This window comes from Carassius gibelio, chromosome B18 (genome assembly GCF_023724105.1).
Source record: "Carassius gibelio isolate Cgi1373 ecotype wild population from Czech Republic chromosome B18, carGib1.2-hapl.c, whole genome shotgun sequence".
Lineage (NCBI taxonomy): Eukaryota > Metazoa > Chordata > Actinopteri > Cypriniformes > Cyprinidae > Carassius > Carassius gibelio.
In genome coordinates this window covers 26,476,511-26,483,715 of record NC_068413.1, presented here as the reverse complement: position 1 = coordinate 26,483,715, position 7,205 = coordinate 26,476,511, and the positions used below count along the sequence as shown (strand labels likewise).

The 7,205-nt window shown below is 34.5% G+C and overlaps 2 long non-coding RNA genes across 2 annotated transcripts; one reads left to right on the top strand and one right to left on the bottom strand.

The window, feature by feature from the left end:
* Positions 1-1,042: 1,042 nt before the first annotated feature.
* On the top strand, positions 1,043-2,819 carry LOC127977456 (uncharacterized). Its single transcript, XR_008158231.1, has 3 exons — positions 1,043-1,299; positions 2,024-2,119; positions 2,281-2,819. It is a non-coding gene; the product is annotated as an uncharacterized LOC127977456 (long non-coding RNA).
* Positions 2,820-5,536: 2,717 nt separating this feature from the next.
* On the bottom strand, positions 5,537-6,697 carry LOC127977459 (uncharacterized). Its single transcript, XR_008158234.1, has 3 exons — positions 6,620-6,697; positions 5,997-6,119; positions 5,537-5,876 (listed from the first exon to the last, which is right to left on the bottom strand). It is a non-coding gene; the product is annotated as an uncharacterized LOC127977459 (long non-coding RNA).
* Between the last annotated feature and the right edge of the window lie 508 nt (positions 6,698-7,205).

Below are 7,205 nucleotides of genomic sequence, written 5' to 3'. Positions count from 1 at the left end.
GAGTCCAGTAATGTTGAAATAGTGCCTCTGTTCAAATGAAGTGAAATCAAGCCCAAATCTGCTCAAGAGCTTGTCTCTCTATTAGAGAAAGCTGTTTCATTCAATATTCAGTGCAAATCTTGCCAAACTGAAACATGCTTATGTCTTATGAAATAAAATGTTTTCTGCAATGCTGTAAGACAGTTTTTAATGTGTTAGAAGTTATATGCTCAAAAACTAATGTTAGGACTTCAATGATCAAGATTGTCAGTTTACAGCTTTCTGAGTCCAGTAATGTTGAAATAGTGCTTCTGTTCAAATGAAGTGAAATCAAGCCCAAATCTGCTCAAAAGCTTTTCTCTCTATTAGAGAAAGCTGTTTCATTCAGTATTCAGTGCAAATCTTGCCAAACTGAAAGATGTTTATGCCTTATGAAATACAATGCTTTCTGCAATGCTGTAAGAAAGTTTTTAATGTGTTAGAAGTTATATGCACAAAAACTAATGTTAGGACTTCAATGATCAAGATTGTCAGTTTACAGCTTTCTGAGTCCAGTAATGTTGAAATAGTGCTTCTGTTCAAATGAAGTGAAATCTAGCCCAAATCTGCTCAAAAGCTTGTCTCTCTATTAGAGAAAGCTGTTTCATTCAATATTCAGTGCAAATCTTGCCAAACTGAAACATGCTTATGTCTTATGAAATACAATGTTTTCTGCAATGCTGTAAGACAGTTTTTAATGTGTTAGAAGTTATATGCACAAAAACTTATGTTAGGACTTCAATGATCAAGATTGTCAGTTTACAGCTTTCTGAGTCCAGTAATGTTGAAATAGTGCTTCTGTTCAAATGAAGTGAAATCAAGCCCAAATCTGCTCAAAAGCTTGTCTCTCTATTAGAGAAAGCTGTTTCATTCAATATTCAGTGCAAATCTTGCCAAACTGAAACATGCTTATGTCTTATGAAATAAAATGTTTTCTGCAATGCTGTAAGACAGTTTTAATGTGTTAGAAGTTATATGCTCAAAAACTAATGTTAGGACTTCAATGATCAAGATTGTCAGTTTACAGCTTTCCAACCCATTCTCACTCCAAAGGCGTCAAAAACCGAAGCATGGTCAAGCGCCCCTAGCGTCACTTTTATGACGCCAAATGTGCCTCTCGGCGTCGAATATCGAAGCACTACGACCTTCATTGCTTTCAGTGGGAAACTTTTGGCGTCAGAATTCGACACGAGGACATGAGATGTTTATCGCTATGAAATCACGTTCAGGAAGTCTCATTCAGCACACATCGCGATACTTGCTATCAGTTCCACAGTTTGGGTGAGTAGTCGTATATACGCTCTTTTAATGCCTTTTATAAAATGTATTCTGTCTTCTTTATTAATCAGATTAGTGCCATATGTTTAATCGCTGTATTATATCGGTCATCCGCGGCTGTCTTTGAGTTTCATTGCGTTTAAATAAATGAACACAGCTGCTAATTAGTCTGATTAAACTCTATCTGTCACGTGACGTGCCATAGACCTTCGATCCGTTTTATATTATTATTAATTTCAGGATCAATGATGTAAGTTGTATTTGTAGTAAAATCATGGTAATCACGACACTTACAATAGTAATAAATGAAATGTGAAGTTAAAACACAGTAAACGGGACATTAGTAACTGTAACTGTAGTTTTACTATGGTATATTAATAATCAATACAACAATACAATAATCACCAAACCAGCTATGTTTGTATGACTGTAATGTTAGTGTTTTTATGTGCTTTTATGTGACAGATATGACAGTAATCATATGTTCTGTACCATGCTTTTAATACCTTTTAATGTAAATCCAAAATAAAAAAATCTAATTAAAAATAAATAATAAAACATGTATTTTTCCATCTTGCAGTTCATTCATATCAGTTTATATTTATATATATATTTATATATATTTATTATATCTAAATATTTTGCTCACAGATCATTATTAACATTCTGTATATAATTCAATTTTATTTTCTCTCCCCTTTTTTACTATTTTTATTTTTATTTTTAGCTGAAAAGACGTAAAGGAAGCCCAGTGGTGTTTCTGGAGAGGGATTCCTTCAGAAATGGAGAAGACAGAAAGCTGCGGAGGCAGATATTTGCAGCAGTAAGTCTGTGATAGTTTGTCCCTTTTATCAAACATTCCCGCTGTTATAATTTGTACAGCATTTGTACAGCAACTGTTGCACTGTCCAAATACCCACACTTGCCATCTTTGCACTTGACCACTTGATTACTTATTTGACGTCTTTCCTGTATTTGGCCTAGTGTTCAAGTGAGCATGATGACCACAAGTGTGTGTCGAACTTTTCATGACCTGATGACTGTGTTTCCCAATCCTGATCCTGGAGAACCCCAGCACTGCATGGTTTTGGCGTCTCTCTTATCTGCCTTGGAGTCTTCACTGATGAGCTGATGAGTTGAATCAGGTGTGTTTGATCAGGGAGACATCTCAAATGTGCAGTGTTGGGCTTCTCCAGGACCAGGATTGGGAGCCACTGCCTTATGGGACACTTATGTGTTTATAGAGATTTTTAATATCTAATTATCAATATTTCACATACTGTACATTGGACAGCTTTCCATGACCTCTTGTGAGATCTCGGCAAAAAGTCTGACGATTTATTCCAAAACATGATGCATGATGGGATACACTAAGCTTTGTATAGCGCTCCGGAGCAGTATTGGAGAGGTTTAGTGTGTGTTAAGGACGCTGTGCTTTGGCATTATTAAGACCGGGGACAGTCTCGTTCACACACTGTCACGTACACACACTCTCAAGTGGCCAAGAATGCAAGTGTGGGTATCTGGACAGGGTCAAAGTCTTAAAAATGATCCCTAAACACATCACAGTCTTAATAATCCATTTTAACACTTTTATGATATTGTACAAGCCCCAGGACTGTCTCATCTGACACTATCAAAAGAATTCATATGACTATAGCTTGCTATTAATTACTTGCTTTCAATAATGGATGCATTTAACATTTAATTATACAGCATCTTTACAGAGGCTGCTTTTATGGTCTAAACAAAACACAGTGTAATTTAATATTTCCTTCCTTTCTGTCTTACAGGATTGTTTGAGGATAACGCTGTAGTTCTCCATCCTTCACAAGGACTCACCTCGTTAACTCTTTATCACCCACACATACAGATATGGTCCCTGGATCAGTGATTAGACTTTGCAGTGGTTTGATTTTTGCAGAAGATGTAACTTTGTTTTAATTATAAGCTCATAATGAAAACATTACAGAACCAGTGATGAAAACAATAGTTAAAAATAGCGCTCCATATTAAAAATATATTGCACACTTGACATGCATGTCTTCATGGTGTTTTTTTGTGAGTTTGAAACATTTACATTGTGTTGTATAACATTTTGGTCAATTTAATTTTTAAGAAAATTGATCTTTTTCCAGTGTTCTCTGAAAGACATACTGTATTTACTGTTTTGTTTTTTAATAAAAGCATTTTCATTTGCATACTGAAAATAGTTTAAAACATAACTGCCTTTTTATTGGTGGCAAAAACGAGCTTGGTGACAGAGGATGCAGTGTAGTAATTTGGGCATGTTGTCTTTAAATGAGTTTGACATATCAATAAATAATGGAAGATCCTTACAAAAATATGCATGTTTATTATGCTTTATGTATTTATTTGTTCATTCATTCATTTATAATTTCTGTTTTTATTCCTAGAGTTCAAATGGTAGAGAGTGGTAAATCACAGAAACACAAATGTGAACAATTTTAACTTTAAAACACAATGTAATATACAATGTAAATTTTAGAAGCACATCATTTGATTAGTAAATATATTTGTCTTTGGTCAAAAAAAAAATACAAATCTTGAAAATGTGTCTTACATAATTAATGAGAGGAATCTATCTGTTGGATACAACTGCGACTGCTGGGCATGTGCACATCAATATTGCCCAATTTTTGTCAAGCTGAACAACGGAGGAAGGTGAAGACGTTAATAAAACAGAACCTAATAAGTAGCAAGCTTAATCTATTGTTAACCGAATCTATCCCTTCAGCCGAAAAACGAAAGACATCGGTCATAAATGGATAAGGAAGTGTGACGCTGCTGCTCAGCTTTGATGTCATTGGCTATGAATTTTCAGGACAGTCTGTGGTTGGACTATATTTTAACCCATATTAAACAGCGCATCATGTTAAAAAGTATGTTTTGCTGCTATCATCACATTAGTAATATATTAAGTCAACAATGAAGTGCTGCTATCTTGAGAAAAATGACATCTTTAGCGAGATCCTAATCCTAACCCTAAGCATAACTTCAATGAACTACAAAAAACAGCCCCCTAGTGTTGCCTTTCCATAGATAGAACGACGGAGGCTTGTGTGTAATGTAGTTTAAAACTTTTTATTAACTAAACGAAATAAATTATTTATTTTAAGGAAAACTGGATATCTAAATATGTTCATTGTGCAAACCTCTATGATATATTTGAGAGGCAGTCTAAAATGTGGTATTTTACAGTGAGCAATATTTAAAATGCCTTTATGCCAGCTTTCCATTTATTTCTGAAAACTGAGCTCAACATTATTTTATCAGCATAGCATAAGTAATAATCCTGCCCATTTTCTCTTTGATTCGTTAATTGGACTCTGATTTACAGCCATTTGAAATATACCATTTTGGGCTCTTCCGGGGGGTGCTACTGGGCCCCTGGGGGTAGAAGGGCAGTAAAACCTACATATATGTATTCTCCTCATCATGGACAACAAACTGAGCTGAGTCACATTTATATCTGACAGTTTTCACAGTCCTCTGTTTTCTAATTCTTACATCATTGCTATTATACCTTTTGACAGGACATTGTGAGGCCATCTGATGAAACATGGACAAATTAGAAAGAAATTATTTAATAATGAAAACAATAGATTATTTCTTTGATTTTTGAAGTAAATGGCAAGAAATATAATGGATGAACCTGCAACAACTTGCCTTTATCTATTCCCCACTGTTAAGCAGTAATCAAGGACAATGTATACACATTGTGATACTTCACGATTACACAAGGACAAATTCATGCAGTGCTAAGAATATTAATTTATATATATATATAACTAATTAGCAAAAATCAGTGTAAAAATGTCCTCCTCACCCTCACCTTATCTTGCTCCTCAGGTGCTGGACATCAGTAATGTGCATGCTCTTGGTTTTAATGCAGTACAAGATCCACATTGATCATTCCTGCTACATTCTCAGTCATCCCTCAAGCCCATGGCACCATCTTGTAATGCAAAATAATTAATCTTGTAACTCCCTTTATTTCACAAAAAATGTGCATATTTGCTACTAATATATAAAAAAATTACTTTCTGGTGTACTGATGTCCCAGATGTTATTAATCCGATCAAAAATGTTTATGTCTTAAAAAAAAATAATCCCAATAATTAATATGTAGTTTTTCCAAGTCTAAAATGAACACATATCAGCCTACCCAGTAAAATGATGTATTTACCAAGAATCTTCAGAACACAATATTCACCATTTTCATTTTATTGAAGCATAGACTATAAAGTTGATAAAGTAGCATCAAGACAAATAAGATTCAATGAAAATAATTATCATCAAAACCTCTTAACCTCATATATAAATCAGTTCAGACAGATGAGTGATGAAATGTCTTTAAAAGTCACACAGTCCCATTCAGTCAACTGTGATACAGATCATGTGATACATATAAGACATTTGATACTATTCCAGAAAAGAATGATTCCCATCATCACATCTAAACTGGTTTCATCTGCCCATTATGATCTTCTTCTCTCGTGTCTGGAAAGCAGTTTTGTTTCTCAGCCAGAGGATCTCTCAGTCCTAAGATGCCAGACCTGGTCAAAGTGAAACAAACAATCCAGATGAAGTTGTTTAATGGACAGAGAGCTCAGCTTATGTTCTGTGTAATTTTAGCAGGGTGAGCAACTATGACCCTTGTAGTACTGGACACTTACCATTCTTCAAGCTGTTTTGAGACCTTTTGAGAAGCTTTTTCTCTGAAGACAATTTACCACATCCTTTCACTCCTTTCAAGAGCATCACTTGGTCAAAACCCCTCATTTGGCTGATGAGATCATCTGGACAAATTAAAATACTGCAATAAACAATTTCATTCTGCAAGAATTAAGGCAAAGGACTTGCTCATGAGACTGCATTAGCATGTGTAGTTCTCAGAGACTCTAGAATTCATCTATTGTTGCAGTAAATGTGTCTTCTTCCTCTAGAATCTTTCTCCAAAGTTCCTGACTTCTCTCACAAATGTGTTTTAGTCTGTGCAGTGTAAGGCCTGGCTTCAAACCAATCAACTATCAATTCACAATTTATAACATAACATTTACTAAACAATGAAATAATGTCAATTGGTGTTTATATCAACTAAACCAATTTCATGATACTTGTTTACTTTTAAAACAGGTGGTATGTTTTTAAAAACATAATACTAAAAATGTCCAGTCACACTTTGCTAACATGCTGTAATTGTAATAGTATAAAAAGAAATCAAGGCTGACATGACCAGTTCTGTGAGAGATCATCATAAAATGTTGTATAACACAGCATTGCTTCAACACACACATACCAGAGGACTTCTGTTTGTTTGGGCTCAAGATGGCCGTCTTCATTTCTCATCCTGAGCAAATCATTTCCTTGGTTTTTCTTCTCTTCTGTGAAACAAGATAATCTCTACTTACTCTGTGTGCAATTAACATTGCTCATTAAACATAATTAAGTTAATTTAAAGTAAGATTCAGACCAGAGCATTTGATGAGTAAATGTTGATTAAAAAATATTCTAAACAAATGTACCTGGGAAGAGGTGATCATGGCAAGATTCGCTGAGACTCAGTAATAGCTCTTAGTTTTTAGGAAGGTTTGTGAGGGTTGGCTCTTAAAATAGCTGTTGAGCTCGATATTTTAGACCTGAAAAATAAGAACAGCATTATCTGCAAAAAGTCCTGTAAGACAGAAAGAAGGAAATATTATTAATTACGTGCAACTTGTACATTACACCTCTGTAAAAATGCTGTATAATTAAATGTTAAATGCATCCATTATTGAAAGCAAGTAATTAATAGCAAGCTATAGTCATATGAATTCTTTTGATAGTGTCAGATGAGACAGGGGCTTGTACAATATCATAAAAGTGTTAAACTGGATTATTAAGAC